The sequence below is a fragment of the Oryx dammah genome, unplaced genomic scaffold, assembly GCF_014754425.2.
Source record: "Oryx dammah isolate SB20612 unplaced genomic scaffold, SCBI_Odam_1.1 HiC_scaffold_27, whole genome shotgun sequence".
In the NCBI taxonomy this organism is placed as follows: domain Eukaryota; kingdom Metazoa; phylum Chordata; class Mammalia; order Artiodactyla; family Bovidae; genus Oryx; species Oryx dammah.
In genome coordinates this window covers 113809928-113827280 of record NW_024070211.1, presented here as the reverse complement: position 1 = coordinate 113827280, position 17353 = coordinate 113809928, and positions in this window count along the sequence as shown.

The window sequence follows — 17353 nt, the reverse complement described above, 5'->3', positions numbered from 1 at the left end:
GATGAAAAAATGTGTCCCTAAGTGGAAGAATGGGTATATATCAAAATGTTTCTGGTTACCTAATGAGCTCAACTAGAAGGCCTCTGAATAAATTAGCATCAGGGCTCCAACACTTCATTTTTAACAAAATAGTTTATAGTCCCAAAGCTAATTATATATTATTGGTAAATCCACTTAGAGAGCCAAAAGTGTTTTGTATTTAATGCACAGTGGAAAAGCATGATATCCAAACTTTTCCCAAATATGTTCTAGTCATCGGGAGGGTAGCTTCTTATGGAACTCTTTAAGGGTCTTTTTAACTTGATTTGCCTGTAGCATGTCTGTATAACATTCACGTCTGTCTCCTAGTGTTAATGAGAGGCTTTCGTCTTATGAATGGAAGTAACCATGCTCTCTACATACATCATTAGCACACATCACACCTCCCCTGGACACTGGGAAGCACTGACCCTTGGTTACCAAGCGTTGCAGTGGGGATAGAGAAAGCTGAGAGGAGTATAGCGCTGTCCAGGTTCAGTCAGCATCTCCAGTTTTTAGCAATCTAGTTTCCACTTGCATTGACTCAACAAGCAAAGCCCAGACCTGCGTCCCCTGGTGCATCTGCACTTATTCCACACCTGGTTCCTGCCTGCTCCCTCCCCGCGGGCCATGCACTGTGCTAGCCTGGAAACCAGATGAGCTCCAGGTCTCAAGGAACGCACCAGATCCCCCTGGCCTAGGGAAATCTGAATCCTGCTCTTGCCCTGTCTTCTCTCCTATGGGCCTCAGTAACTAGCTGCCTGTCCCTGTGCTGAGGGTGTGTTCTCTGGAAAGGGCCAACAGAGCGCGAAGAGGCCCCGTCATGCCATCCTCTGCCGTGGAGTCACTGGCCCCTAATCTCCTGACATCTCATGAGTCTCAGGGATGATGGGATCAGTCAGTCTACTGCAGCCAAGTGCGGTTTTAGCTCATTTTGGCCAATCCCACACAGAGTTGGTGGTCTTTCTGGAAAAAGAGATGACCTCAACCTGACAGCTCAAAGTCTCACCATTTATCTAAAAAAGACGGACAGCCCGCACATTTCCCTAATAGTAATGAAGGGCGGGGGTCGGGGGGTGGGGACTGAGGGGAGTTTCTCTAGATTTTGTATGGTCAAGGACTTAGATTATAACTAATACACCAGACCTTATTTAAGACCAATTAACAATTTTATTAATAAACATTATATTAGTAACATTACAGATTCAAACATCTGTTGGTTTCTACACATTCTTCTACCTTATCAAAGTCATTGGGGCCTCTCAGCAAATACTTAACTTTTAAGCATATCACACAGGCATCTCACGTCAATTGATATTTCAGGTATTGAAACCAAAGCTCAAGACAGAGCTAAGCTAACATCAACACACAGTGTAAGGAAACCCCTGATTTATGAGATTTTGTTCTCTGCTGAAGAGATAATATTTTAATACAGTCAGTAATAGCATGTTTCACAATGTAAACGTTTTCTGTTATTGCTTATTCCAAGATTAGCACAAAACAAGAAGTATAAGCATGTTGCTGACCTAGTTTTTGGAGCTCTGAAAGTGTCAGGGGGTTTATTGTTCAGATGCAGTCATGATTAATTGTAGCAGGTAACATCACCATGTGAAACTAGGTACATTTCTAGTTCTGAAACATAAGTACTTAACAGCCATGTCACTGTGGTAATACCGAAAGCAGAGGAGGTAATGTTTAGAGATTAAAATGACTCACTGAAGGAAATTAGCAAGAGGGGCCTTTCAGAGGTAAAATGTTATAAACCTGGAATATTCGAGAAAACATAAAAATCTTTTAGTTTTCATTTATGTGGATCTCAAACCAGTGAGTCTCCTCTGATGTGTCTATGAGTAAAATGTGGGCACAGGCTGGGGCTTGTCTGTGCCAAAAGTCAAGGCCTGGCCTGCTATCTGGATGCCTTTCTGTAGGAATGAACATTACCCTAAGGCAGTTTTTATTCTTACCAAAGAAAATTTGTAATTTTGAGGAATAACTTGCTCAGGTTTTGTTTTTTTTTTTAATTGTATCCAAACTATAAAGAGAGGAGATGGGCATACAAAGGTTAAGTTCAACTACATCAGTGCCAGCTCTGTCCAGGATTCCAGGAACACTGTGATATCCAAAACATAAAACGTGGAGGCGGAGGGAGGAAAAATGTAGAGCTTTAGAATGTGCTCAAACTTGTTATCATCTTAAAATAGACTGTTACAAATATAAGTTGTTTTATGTAAGCTTCATGGTAACTACAGAGCAAAAACCTGCAGTAAATACACAAAAGATAAAGAGAAAGGAATCTAAGCATCCCACTGCAGAAAATCATCAAATCACAGAAGAACAGAACCGGAGTAGAAGAAAGGAACAGGAACTACAAAATAGCCAGAAAACAATTACTAATAACAAAATGGCAATAAGTACACAATTATCAATAATCACTTTAAATATATGGAGAAGGCACTGCCACCCCACTCCAGTACTCTTGCCTGGAAAATCCCATGGAAGGAGGAGCCTGGTGGGCTGCAGTCCATGGAGTCGCGAAGAGTCGGACACGACTGAGCAACTTCACTTTGACTTTTCACTTTCACGCATTGGAGAAGGAAATGGCAACCCACTCCAGTGTTCTTGCCTGGAGAATCCCAGGGACAGGGGAGCCTGGTGGGCTGCCACCTATGGGGTCGCACAGAGACACGACTGAAGCGACTTAGCAGCAGCAGCACTTTAAATTTAAATGGACTAACTTCTCCAATCAATAGACATAAAGTGGCCAAATGAATAAAAAATACAAGACCCATCTATATGCTTCCTACAAGTGACTCATATCAGAAGTAAGGACACACATAGGCTGAAAGTGAGGAGATGGAAAAAGATATTTCATGCAAATAGAAACCAAAAGAAAGCTGGGATAGCTATACTTATATCAGACAAAATAAGACATAGACTATAATAAGAGACAAAGAAAGCCATTACATAACAGTAAAGAGGTCAGTCTAACAAGAGCTTATAACATTTATAAATATTTATGTTCCTAATCTAAGAACACCTAAATATATAAAGCAAATATTAACAGACCTGAAAGGAGAATAGCAATGCAATAATAGGAGGGGACTTTAACTCATCCATGGATAGACGCCAAACAAAATCAATAAGGAAACATGGGCCTTAAATGACAGGTTAGGCCAAACTGATTTAACAGACATGTGTAGAACATTCCACCCCAAAGTAGCAGAATACATATTCTTCTCAAGCACACATGTCTTCAGGATTGATCATGTTAAGCCACAAGTCAATATGTTTAAGAAAACTGAAATCATATCAAGCATCTTTCCTGACATAAAACTAGAAATCAATTATAAGAATACAACAGGAAAATTCACAAATGTGTGGAGACTAAACAACATGCTACTGAGCAATCAATGGGTCAAAGGGCAAGTCAAAAGAGAAATGAAAAAATACCTTGAGACACACAAAAATGGAAATGCAACATACCAGAATTAATGGAGGGCACTAAGATTCCAGGAAGAGAAGAAGCTGTCGCTCAGCACCAGGAGATGGCATTAAACATGTGGCCAGAAATGTAAGGGCTCCAGGCCCACTGGTGGCCTGCTTCTCTGACTCTGCTTTGCTCTGCTCTAGCCCAGCACAGTGGTTTGCAAACTTTAGCCTCTTTCACAGTCACCCAGGAAAACTTGATTAAGACCTTACTGCCAGAGGTTCTGAATTAGGAGATGTGGGTGGGGCCTCAAAATTTGTTTTCCTAACAAGCCCCCAGGGGATACTGACGCTGCTTGTCCCAGGATCACACTTTGAGAACCACTTGCTGAGTGTGTCTCTGCTCTGGCTACACATTATCACCTGAGGCCTTTCTGCAGGCCAATTAAATGAAAGCTCTGTGCACAAGCGCTGGGCAGACAGCTCCTTGGGTGACTGTAATTAATGTGCCCCCGGTGTGCAGACTGTTGCATTTCCTATTGGTATGTTAAAATGTGCCCAGGATTTGTTTTAAATATGCAGAGTACATCATGAGAAATGCTGGGCTGGAAGAAGCACAAGCTGGAATCAAGACTGCTGGGAGAAATATCAATAACCTCAGATATGCAGATGACACCACCCTTATGGCAGAAAGTGAAGAGAAACTAAAAAGCCTCTTGATGAAAGTGAAAGAGGAGAGTGAAAAAGTTGGCTTAAAGCTCAGCATTCAGAAAACTAAGATCATGGCATCTAGTCCCATCACTTCATGGCAAATAGATGGGGAAACAGTGGAAACAGTGTCAGACTTTATTTTTTTGGGCTCCAAAATCACTGCAGATGGTGATTGCAGCCATAAAATTAAAAGATGCTTACTCCTTGGAAGAAAAGTTATGACCAACCTAGATAGCATATTCAAAAGCAGAGACATTACTTTGCCAAAAAAGGTCCGTCTAGTCAAGGCTATGGTTTTTCCAGTAGTCATGTATGGATGTGAGAGTTGGACTGTGAAAAAAGCTGAGCGCCGAAGAATTGATGCTTTTGAACTGTGGTGTTGGAGAAGACTCTTGAGAGTCCCTTGGACTGCAAGGACATCAACCAGTCTATTCTAAAGGAGATCAGTCCTGGGTGTTCTTTGTAAGGACTGATGCTAAAGCTGAAACTCCAGTACTTTGGCCACCTCATGCAAAGAGTTGACTCATTGGAAAAACTCTGATGCTGGGAGGGATTAGAGGCAGGAGGAGAAAGGGTCGACAGAGAATGCGATGGCTGGATGGCATCACCGACTCAATGGATATGAGTTTGAGTGAACTCCGGGAGTTGGTGACGGACGGGGAGGCCTGGTGTGCTGCGATTCATGGGGTTGCAAAGAGTCGGACACGACTGAGCAACTGAACTGAACTGAAGACACCCAGACATGGAAATGACGACCCCTAGAAACAGGAGCCGAGCAGGGCCACATGGGGATGGACCAGGGTCAGTCAGGAGCAGAAGGGTAGCAAGCAGAGCATGGCCCAGAGCCTTCACTGGGAAGGAGTAGATGAGGCAGGGTGGGTTCCCTGAGTCGGTTTAGGTTGGAGAGTTTCAGTAATTCCAATGAGTCCTGGGCTAGAGGAGTAGGCCCTCATTGTCCAGGACCCATACTGAGGTGACTTAAGGCCAGGGGTATGTGGGCTTAGTCTGTGAGAGTTTAATAAAGGAGATAGTTGGGGATGTGGGCCCTGGATTGGTTGGTTTTATATCAGACATCTCATAAGAGTCCTTTGCGATCTCTTTGTGGTTGTTCAGTTGCTAAGTCATGTCCAGCTCTTTGCAACCCCATAGGCTGTAATGCCGCACACTCCTCTGTCCTCCACTACCTCCTGGAGTTTTCTCGGATTTATGCCCATTGAGTTGGTGATGCTATCTAACCATCTCATCCTCCGCCACCCCCTGCTTCCGTAGTGGCTCGGTGGTAAAGAATCCACCTGCTGAGCAGCAGGCACAGGTTCAATCCCTGGGTTGGGAAGATCCCCTGGAGAAGGAAATAGCAACCTATTCAGTATGCTTGCCTGAGAAATCCCATGGACAGAGCAGCCTGGCAGGCTACAGTCCCTGGGGTCACAAAAGAGTTGGACACTTCTTAGCGACAGATTCTGTCCTCAATACTTTTCTTTCTTATTCAAATTTCATTCAAAATCCCATTGCATAACCTAACTTAGATATTAAGTCAGAAGAAGATGGGTTCTAACAGGAAGCAGCATGTTAAATCACTTCAGCAAGGATTCCACATTTCCCAGATCACATTTAATGAGACTAACATTCCACAAAATGTAAGAAATATGAATTATTCTGACAGCTACAACCACCTGCACCAGCCTCACGCAGCTAGAAGGCCTAACAGCTGAGGCCATTTCTATTAACATTATTTAGCTCTTTGTTTCAAGAGACCTTTCCTGGGGAAGATAAGGCTTTGCTTCAGGAAGTGAAGTTGCTCGGTCGTGTCTGACTCTTTGCAACCCCATGGACTGTAGCCTACCACGCTCCTCTGACCATGGGATTTTCCAGGCAAGAATACTGGAGTGGGTTGCCATTTCCTTCTCTATCAGGAAATTCCTGCAGGTCACTTAACCTGAGATAATGGATGCCTCACCTGGGCAAACAGCTTGCTTATCAAACCACAGCCTACTCTCAAGATCCTTGCTATGTTCACCAGTCTTTACCAACTCTATTTCCCCACCTTGATTCCATCCATCACATGTTCAGTCTTGTCTGACTCTTTGTGACCCTGTGGACTGTAGCCCACCAGGCTCCTCTGTCCATGGGATTTTCCGGGCAAGAATACTGAAGCCGGTTGCCATTTCCTCCTTCAGGGTTAGAGATCCCCACCTGGAAAGATACATCATAAATACTTGAGCCCAGGCTCCTGAAACCCTGCAAAGCCCCCTCTGACTTCCCCCTTCTGCAACACTGCTTGGCCACTGTATCGTTTTGCTCACGACCTTCAGTTCCCGCTACCTTCGTTGTGCTTTATTAGCAGACAGTCTGATAACACACTGGGAAGCAAAGGGTTCTAGGATCAAAAAAATTGGGGCAATACTATACAAGTGACCCTCGAACCACAGGGGTCTGGATGGCACAGCTCCACTTATGCGTGGATTTTTTTTCCAATAAATATGTATTCACAGTTGGTTAAATTCACAGAAGCAGAACCATGAAAACGGAAGAACCACAGATATAGCCACCTATGAGTTACACTGTATAGAAGGTTGGTGCCCCCAATTTCTGCTTTATTCAAGGGTCAACTGTTCAAGCGTCAATGCCACCAATATTAATATTGCAATGTTAGCATACTAAGTCTGAAGAATTCTGCATTTAAAACAAACAAACAAACTTGAGACTTCCCTGGTGGTCCAGAGGCTAAGACTCTGCTCCCAGTGCAGAGGCTTGGGTTCAATGCCTGGTCAGGGAACTAGATACCACATGTGACAACTGAGTTCACATACCACAACGAAAAAAGATCTCACATGAAGCAGTTAAGGCCTGGCACAGCCAAATAAATAAATAGATATTTTTTAAAAAGCAAAGCGAACTGGCAACTTGTACATCGAAAGTTGTTTTTTTTTTCTGCAAACTTACCAACTTCTCTAAGAACATTTTTCCCCCTTACCATCAGTTTTCAAAACACTGATTTAGGTAGTCATGAGTGACTGGGGGGAAATTAAGACATACTAAGCATGTAACTGGCTTTCCTGGTAGCTCCGCTGGTAAAGAATCCATCTGCAATGCGGGAGACCCTCGATTCCTGGGTCGGGAAGATCCCCTGGAGGAGGGCATAGCAACCCACTCCGTATTTTTGCCTGGAAAATCCCCATGGACAGAGGAGCCTCAGGGGCTACAGTCCATGGGGTCGCAAAGAGTCGGACATGGCTGAGCAACTAAGCACAGCACAGGCATGTGACATATAACCCTGACATCCTAGAGCTACTGGTGAGGGAGCTGACACCAGGCTACCTAGGAGAGTCCCCACCCGCCATCCGCGCCTCTGGGCTGGGCTGGCTGTGGGTGAGAGGGGTCTGCACATTATAAATGGTTTCTACCTGACTAGTGAGGGAGGGTGGAGAAGGCAATGGCACCCCACTCCAGTACTCTTGCCTAGCAGTGGGTGAGAGGGGTCTGCACATTATAAATGGTTTCTACCTGACTAGTGAGGGAGGGATCACCGACACCCAGCAGTCTGTCTCCAAAGGTCCATGCCCTAAGGCTTGCGAACAGGGCAAGCATCTACTTTGTCAGAGGAGGAGGAACCAGGACATCTCCTGGCTCCGGATTTCTGAAGTCACTTGACTTTGCACTGTGCTTTGTGCATAATGAGCCTCAGCGAGTGCTCAAAGTGAAAGTGAAGTCAGAGAGTGCTCCCCAGGTAACAGTTCCTGTTCCTGGTAGCACTGCTGAAAGATCAAAGGAGCTCCCCACCTGGTCCCTCAGCCTCCTCCTCAGAGGTGGGAGGAGAAATCAGTCAGGGCAGTTCACTTCCCCACCGTTTCCACCCTGGAAACACCAGAGATGTAGGAGGAGAAATGAATACATTATCAGAGAATTCCGGGATCAATGCATTGTCTGTGAAACAAGGGGCCAAGCCAAAAAGGATGCTGGCCTCACAACATCAAGGTTACTCCAGTTACCAATGAGGAGTTCTGCCAGTGTGTTCCATGATACGTCCTCATTAAAAATTACTCACCATTAATATTAATTACAGTGATTAAAAGGAAACATCTGTGAAGACAGACTTGAATCCTTGGAGCTCCGGCTGGGTGTAGCAAGATAAAACAGCTGCCAAAGGGAAGAAGCTTTATCATGTCAAGAGAGAGAGAAAGGGAGGGGAAAGTGCTTGAGCTGGGCAGCAGGCCTGGGTTCCTGGAGACACTGGGCCCCTCTCTGCCTCTTGTCCTCCCTCTCTTCTCTCTCCCCACCCGGCCCCTCCGTGCTTTCTTCTTTGTCTTGCTGTTAGCTTCCATTTATTAGCTGTCTATCTACAGAGGAAAGCCAGAGCTTTCCATTCTGCAAAATCACATACTTTCCCCTTACAGGTTATTACAAAATACTGAGTATAGTTCCTCATGCTATACAGTAGGTCCTTATTGGTTATCTATTTTATTCTCGCCTGGAGAATCCCAGGGACGGGAGCCTGGTGGGCTGCCGTGTCTGAGGTCGCAGAGTCGGACACGACTGAAGCGACTTAGCAGCAGCAGCCGCAGCAGCAGTTTATGTTAATACAGCAAAGTGATTCAGTTATACATTTCTTTTCAGATTCTCATTCTGCAAAATCCATACCACTCCATGTCAACTGAGGTGAATGTGGATTATACCAAAGGCTTTTTTTTCCTGCCTATACCCCATGAACCACCGCTCTTTCCTCTTTGTCCAACTCTGGGGGGAGGGCGGGGGGCGGGAAGCAAAGGGTTTGGTCACTCTGATGGAGAACCAGAAACACTGCACAAGATGTCCCTGCCCAGTGCCCGCCTCCAGAGCGGGTGCTGAGAAGCCTCAGGGAAGGCCCAGCAGAGGGCTGGCCCAGCCCAGCTTCAGCCAGTGCGTGCTGGTCCCTCAGACATGTCCAGCTCTTTGCTACCCCATGGACTGTAGCCCACCAGGCTCCTCTGTCCATAGAATTCTCCAGGCAAGAATACTGAACTGGGTTGCCATTCTCTTCTCCAGGGGTTCTTCCTGACCCAGGGATTGAATTTGCACCTCCGGCACTGCAGGCGGATACTTCACCATCTGAGCCACCTGAGATGCAGCGAAACTCCACCTGTGAGGAAGCGCTGCCCCTCCCCCACCTTGTACTTGCTCAAAGGTAAGGAAAATCAGTCCAGTTCAGTTCAGTCACTCAGTCCTGTCCAACCCTTTGCGACCCCATCGACTGCAGCACGCCAGGCTCCCCTGTCCATCACCAACTCCCGGAGTTTACTCAAACTCATGTCCATCGAGTCGGTGATACCATCCAACCATCTCATCCTCTCTCATCCCCTTCTCCTCCTGCCTTCAATCTTGTCCAGCATCAGGGTCTTTTCCAATAAATCCATTCTTCACATCAGGTGACCGAAGTATTGGAGTTTCAGCTTCAGCAACAGTCCTTCCAATGAATATTCAGGACTGATTTCCTTTAGGATGGACTGGTTGGATCTCCTTGCAGTCCAAGGGACTCTCAAGAGTGTTCTCCAACACCACAGTTCAAAGCATCAATTCTTCAGTGCTCAGCTTTCTTTATGGTCCATCTCTCACATCCATACATGACCACTGGAAAAACCGTAGCTTTGACTAGATGGACCTCTGTTGGCAAAGTAATGTCTCTGCTTTTTAATATGCTGTCTAGGTTGGTCATAGCTTTTCTTCCAAGGAGCAAGCGTCTTTTAATTTCATGGCTGCAGTCACCATCTTGCAGTGATTTGGGGGGAGTTTTCCTCAAACAGTGATTTCCCTTGTTTTCCCATCTATTTGCCATGAAGTGACAGGACCAAATGCAATGATCTTAGTTTTCTGAATGTTGAGTTTTAAGCCAATTCTTTTACTCTCTTTCACTTTCATCCAGAGGCGCATTAGTTCTTCTTTGCTTTCTGCCATAGGGTGGTGTCATCTGCATATCTGAGGTTATTGATATTTCTCCCAGCAATCTTGATTCCAGCTTGTGCTTCATCCAGCCCAGCATTTCACATGATGTACTCTGCATAGAAGTTAAATAAGCAGGGTGACAGTATACAGCCTTGATGTACTTCTTTCCCGATTTGATTTGGAACCAGTCTGTTGTTCCATGTCTAGTTCTAACTGTTGCTTCTTGACCTGCATAAAGATTTCTCAGGAGGCAGATAAGGTGGTCTGGTATTCCAATCTCTTGAAGAATTTTCCACAGTTTGTTGTGATCCATACAGTCAAAGGCTTTGGCATAGTGAATAAAGCAGAAATAGATGTTTTTTGGAACTCTCTTGGTTTTCTGATAATCCAATGGATGTTGGCAATTTGATCTCTGGTTCCTCTGCCTTTTCTAAATCCCGCTTGACCATCTGGAAGTTCATGGTTCATGTACTGTTGAAGCCTGGCTTGGAGAATTTTGAGGATTACTTTGCTAGCATATGAGATGAGTGCAATTGTGTGGTAGTTTGAACATTCTTTGGCATTGTCTTTCTTTGGGATTGGAATGAAAAGTGAACTTTTCCAGTCCCATGGTCACTGCTGAGCTTTCCAAATTTGCTGGCCTATTGAGTGCAGCACTTTCACAGCATCATCTTCCAGGATTTGAAATAGCTCAACTGGAATTCCATCACCTCCACTAGCTTTGTTCATAGTGATGCTTCCCAAGGTCCACTTGACTTCACACTCCAGGATGTCTGGCTCTAGGTGAGTGATCATACAATCGTGGTTATCTAGGTCATGAAGATCTTTTTTTGTACAGTTATTCTGTGTATCCTTGCCACCTCTTCTTAATATCTTCTGCTTCTGTTGGGTTCATACCATTTCTGTCCTTTATTGAGCCCATCTTTGCATGAAATGTCCCCTTGGTATCTCTAATTTTGTTGACGTGATCTCTAGTCTTTCCCATTCTGTTGTTTTCCTCTATTTTTTTGCATTTATCACTGAGGAAGGCTTTCTTATTTTTCCTTGCTGTTCTTTGGAACTCTGCATTCAGATGGGTATATCTTTCCTTTTCTCCTTTGCTTTGAACTTCTCTTCTTTTCTCAGCTATTTATAAGCCCTCCTCAGACAATCATTTTGCCTTTTTGAGCTTCTTTTTCTTGGGGATGATCTTGATCACTGCTTCCTGTACAATGTCGTGAACCTCCATCCATAGTTCTTCAGGCAGTCTGTCTATCAGATCTCATCTCTTGAATCTATTTGTCACTTCTACTGTATTGTCGTAACAAATCAAAATGGGAACAAATCAAGATAGCGGAGTAGAAGGACGTGCATTCATCTTCTCCTGCGAGAACTCCAAAATTAAAACTTGTTGCTGAACAACCATCGACGGGAGAAATTTGAATCCCACCAAAAAAAGACACCCCATGTCCAAGGGCAAAGGAGAAGCCCCCAGCAAGATGGTAGGAGGGGCAAAGTCACATTTAGAATCAAACCCCATGCCCACCAGAGATGCTTGGAGGGCTCAAACAAAACCTTGTGCACACCAGGAGACCCCATAGAAACTGCGTCAGACCTGCCTTGGAGTGTTTGTCTCCTGTGGAGGTACGAGTGGTTGGATGTCCTTGCTGTCCAAGGGACTCTCAAGAGTCTTCTCCAATGCCACAGTTCAAAAGCATCAATTCTTCGGCGTTCAGCTTTCTTCACGGTCCAACTCTCACATCCATACATGACTACGGGAAAAACCATAGCCTTGACTAGATGGACCTCTGTTGGCAAAGTAATGTTTCTGCTTTTTAATATGCTGACTAGGTTGGTCATAACTTTCCTTCCAAGGAGTAAGCATCTTTTAATTTCATGGCTGCAGTCACCATCTGCAGTGATTTTGGAGCCCCAAAAAATAAAGTCTGACACTGTTTCCACTGTTTCCTCATCTATTTCCCATGAAGTGATGGGACTGGATGCCATGATCTTCATTTTCTGACTGCTGAGCTTTAAGCCAACTTTTTCACTCTCCTCTTTCACCCTACATCCCAGCACTCCAAACCCTGAGTAGACAGCAGGAGCCTTGTGTTTCCACAGGGCAACTGCTTGCCCCCAAGTCCTCTGCCTCCTAGTGACTTCTAGGAAAAGCTGGTCCCCTGCCCGGGACTAGATCCAGGGTCTCCAGGAATGCCCCTTACAGACTAGAACAAGCCCTCAGCAGCAACCCTGGAGGCATGGAACTGCCACAGTGCATAGTATCATCTGGGCCCCAGGTGTCTGACAGGAGGGGCTGAAGAGCTGAGGCTTACAAATGGGTGGGTGACCCTGGCAGAGATGCATGATCACGGTGGAATCTGGTTGCCATGGGGATGTGAGGTTTTCTGCTCAAGCTGTTTGAGAAGCAAAATTTCCATTGTGTATACATAAACATCCTGTGGCATCTTCCAATTCATTTTCTTAGGGTGGGCTCATGCAGTTAAAGAAGAATTCTAAAAGGTAGTTTTCCAAGGGACAACTCCTTGAAAGGTGGTGGGGTCAGCCTTTGTTTAGGCATGAATGCACAAGGGAGAGAGTTGGGCTACTTTTCAAGGAACAGTCAAGCCTACCTTGTCATTAGTCATTCCGGTCATCTCCAATGTTGACAGGGCCACAGGAGGGGCTCCAGGAACCCACCAAGGACAGTGGATTTCTTTTCCTTCTTCATCCTTCAATGAGGAAAACTCACTTAGTTTTCTATTGTTCCTGCTATTCAGAAATGATTCCATAGCCCCGGTCTCTATCTCAGTACCCAGGAACAATTTTCTGAGCCTGAGTCAGTTGGGGTTGCTAATACAAATTACCACAGGCGCATGGCTCAAACAGCACATGTTTATCCCTCACAGTTCTGGAGGCTGGGAGCCCAAGATCAAGGTGCCTGAAGATCTGGTGTCTGCTTCCGAGTGGATAGATGGCTGCCCTCACATAGCTCACAGCAGAGAGAGGAAACAAGTTCTCTTGTCCCATCCTATAAGAGCTTGAGTCCCATTCAGGAAGGTTTCATCCTCTTGACCTAATTACCTCCCAAAGGTCCCTTCTACTAACAGCATCACCTGGTTGGTTAGGATATTAACATAGGAATTTGGGGGGACACGGTCAATCCACAACAGCCCCTGTAGACTTTTTTTTTCAAGTGCATGGTAAAATATACATAACCATTTAAGGGGTTTAATCCCTAAACATTAAATACATTTTTAATCTCCTAATAATTCAGTGCCATTAAGAACAGTCACTGCTTGTGCAACCATCACAGGCTCCCTTTTTGTTTTTTTCGTTTATGGCTGTGCTGCGTCTTCACTGCTGTGGGGGTTTTCTCTATTCCTCGTTGCTGTGTGCGGGCTTCTCGTTGCACTGGCTCCTCTTGTTGCAGAGAATAGGCTCTAGGGCTGGCAGACTCTAGAGCATAGACTCAGCAGCTGTGATGCAGCGGCTTAGCTGCTCCAAGGCCTGTGGGATCTTCCTGGACCAGGGATCCAACCCATGTCTCCTGCATCGGCAGGCGGATTCTTTACCACTGAGCCACCAGGGTAGCCCCAGCACGCTCTATTTCCAGAACTATTCCCACCATGCCAAGCAGGAACTCTGTACCCATTAAACAATGACATATGAGTGGAATCATATAGTGTTTGTCCTCTTGTGTCTGTCTACAATGCGGGAGACCTGGGTTCAATCCCTGGGTTGGGAAGATCCCCTGGAGAAGGAAATGGCAACCTACTCCACTTCTCTTGCCTGAAAAATTCCTTGGATGGAGGAGGTTAGTAGGCCACAGTCCATTGTATCACAAAGAGTCGAACACGACTGAGCAACTTCACTGATTTCACTTAACATCATATGATCAAGGTTCATGTATGTCAGAGCATGTATCGGTACCGCATTCGTTTTGTGAGGCTGAATTATGTTCCGTAGCAGCTTACACCACACTTCATCTTCCCAGTCATCTCGATAGGCTCTTGGGCTGTTTCCACATTTTGGCTGTTGTGACTAATGCTGCTATGAATATGGGTGTATAAGTATCTGTTTGAGTCTCTGTTTTCAATTCTTTGGGGTATATACCCCCAAATAAAATTGTGAACCATACAGTAACTCTATGTGTAACTTTCTGAAGAAGTGTCATTTTCTTTCCAGCCCCATGGACTTTTGATCAGTCTATTTCCTGGGGCACATGAGAATTTTTTCCTATTGGAATTTGGCAAAGAACATCATTGCCTTTATTTTTTTTAATTCTCTCACATTCACTCATCTGTTTTTCTGTGAAAGTTTCTACACGCCTTAGTTCATTCTCTTCTACTGATTGTTTAGACTATAATGTGCCTGGGGGCAGCAGACTGATGCTCTGTTGATTGATTGACACACCTAGACTAGCAATAAGGTGGGGATGTGAGGGAAATTCATTTTCCTGGTTTTCTAAGCTGTCCTGAGCTGCCCTGTCAATCCAGCAAAACTTGGCCTCCACTACACACCCGAGGGGACTTGGGCATCCAGTCCGGCATGGCTCCTCAGCTTTCATGACCCTCCATGGCTGCCTACACCTTTCACGACATCCTTTCCTTCTGACACCCTCTCCCATTCCCCACCCTCCGCACAGCCACCGCTGCCTCCACCCAGCCCATCCTGTGGACCAGCAGAAACTGACGGGTACGGCACAAGCCTTCACAGAGTTCCTTCTCTTAAGAACCTCCCCAGCACTGGAAGTTGATGTATCTTGGTCTGGTGTTTCCACTGTTATTTCTAATGGTTTATCCTCTTAGAAGCAGCACGTTCCCCACCCTGACCCCCACCAGTATCTGGTCCAAAGCTGAGCCAGTAGAAGAACTTGGTAAATAAGAGCATGCTCATGTCTGATCCTGGTCAGAGACCTGGACAAAGATGATGCCTGAGGTTCTTGCAATAAAGGAGGCCTCCAGGTGAAAGAAGAGACTGTTTCGAGACATGGAGGCCCGAAGACCCCTTGGCTACCTTTTGCTTTTTTTTTCTTCCTAGTATTTTTGTTGGAAATATGTATTCAAAGAAGCACGTGAGATGTAACTGATTTGTTTATGGATAATTATAAAGCAAACATCCTTGTCCCCAGCACCTAAGTTAAGAAGAACATTGCTAGGCACCCCAGGAGTCCCCTCCACCCTGGGAAACCCTGGCGATGCTGACTCTTCCCTTCCCACAGGGGTAACCCTATTTTAACTTCTATAATAATTTTTCTGAGTTTTTTTCATGTGTTCACTACCTTTATATGCAATCCCTAAAAAGATGGTTTAGTTTTGCTTGTTTTTGAATTTATCGTTAGTGGATGCTGCTGCTGCTGCTAAGTCACTTCAGTCATATCTGACTCTGTGTGACCCCAGAGACTGCAGCCCACCAGGCTCCCCTGTCCCTGGGATTCTCCAGGCAAGAGCACTGGAGTGGGTTGCCATTTCCTTCTCCAATGCATGAAAGTGAAAAGTGAAAGTGAGGTGGCTCAGTCGTGTCCGACTCTTAGCGACCCCATGGACTGCAGCCTACCAGGCTCCTCCGCCCATGGGATTTTCCAGGCAAGAGTACTGGAGTGGGGTGCCATTGCCTTCTCCTCGTTGGTGGATAATGTTATATATATTCTTCTTGAATTTGCTCTGTTCACTCGACTTTATTCCTGTGAGTTAAATCCATGTCATTGCTCCTAGTTGTAGTTAATCTTTACAGATGTATAACCTTCCGTTGCATAAACATAGCTCAGTTTATTTAAGGCATGGATGCTATAAATGTTGATGAACAGTGGGTTGTTCCCAGTTCGGGGATATTGTATAAAACACTCCAATGATCATCCTTATACATTTCCAGAAGCAGAGCATTCACCTAGGAGCAGGTCACAGTGTCTGTATATATTCACCTCTACAAGATAATAAATACCAGCCTGCTTTCCTGAGTGGCTGTCATTCTCACTCTCACGCCGGGTGAGAAGTGCCTGCGGCTCCTCAGCTCCCCAGTATTCAGAAAATGCTCTGCAAATCCCTATACAAGGGGCACCCACCTGGCTCTCCCGCTGGAGCTAAAAACATTCAACAGACACATCCTTGACGTTGGCAACCTCCAAACCCAGGGACCTTTGGAGATCCCTCCACAGGATCTATGCCCCTATCAGGGGAGCTGGGGAGAGAGACACCACACGAGAATGAGATGCTTAGGGGCAGAGGGACTGGGGCCTTGCCACTGTCACCCTGAAGCTGTGAACGGCAAGCCCCCAGTTACAGACCTGGCCAGCCAGTCAAAAACATCCATCAGAGGCTCAGGATGCCTCTGGCTGTGGGTTTAAACAGAGCCCAAGTGTCGCCTGCAATCTCCCTCTCGGCTCCCTCCCTGCTGAGCTGCACACTTGCCCCTCCCGGGCTTCAGCAGTTCAGCAGGCAGCCTCAGCGTCACCAGGGAACAGGGGCCTGAGATCCACCCTTGCTTGGCCTTACCCGCTGAGAGCGTTCACTTGGGCTTGGTGGCTGGGGCCCACCCCAGAAAAGAAGAGAGATGTTCTTTTAAAAAATGTACCTCATTAAAAATTTCAAATAACAGGCTAAGTATAAAGAACACAAACAAAGGCATTTCAAATCTCACCACTCAGACACAACCAATGCAAACATTTGGTCAACATAACTGCGGATGGAAGGATGGATGGATGGATGGATAAATGAAAGATGGATGCATAGGTAGGTAGATAAATGGGTGGATGGACAGGTATGGACATGCAAGTTATACATATAATTCTAAAAAACATCCTTTGAAGATAAAAATTTATTCCTTCTCTTTACAAACTAATATTTGTGGGCTTCTTGGAGCTTCCTTGATGGCTCAGACAGTAAAGAATCTGCTTGCAATGCAGGAGACCTGGATTCGATTCCTGGGTCAGGAGAAATTTTTTTTCTCTCCTGGAGAAAAAAATAGCAATGCACTCCAGTATTCTTGTCTGCAGAATCCCATGGACAAAGGAACCTGGTGGGCTACAGTCCATGGGGTTGCAAAGAGTTGGACACAACTGAGCAACTCACACACACACACTCCTCTAATTACAATAGTGAGCTATTATCAAAGCAGAAACCTGGAAATCACAGAACATAAAGAAAAAAACTCACCTGCATTCCACCACCAGAAGATTACTTTAACATATTGTATACATGTGCATATATAAATATACAATGTAACATTCACTAACTTGAGATACCTTTATCAAAATAGCATAGCAATGTGCAGCTCTCACCCACCTCCCTTAGCTTCCTTCTAGGTT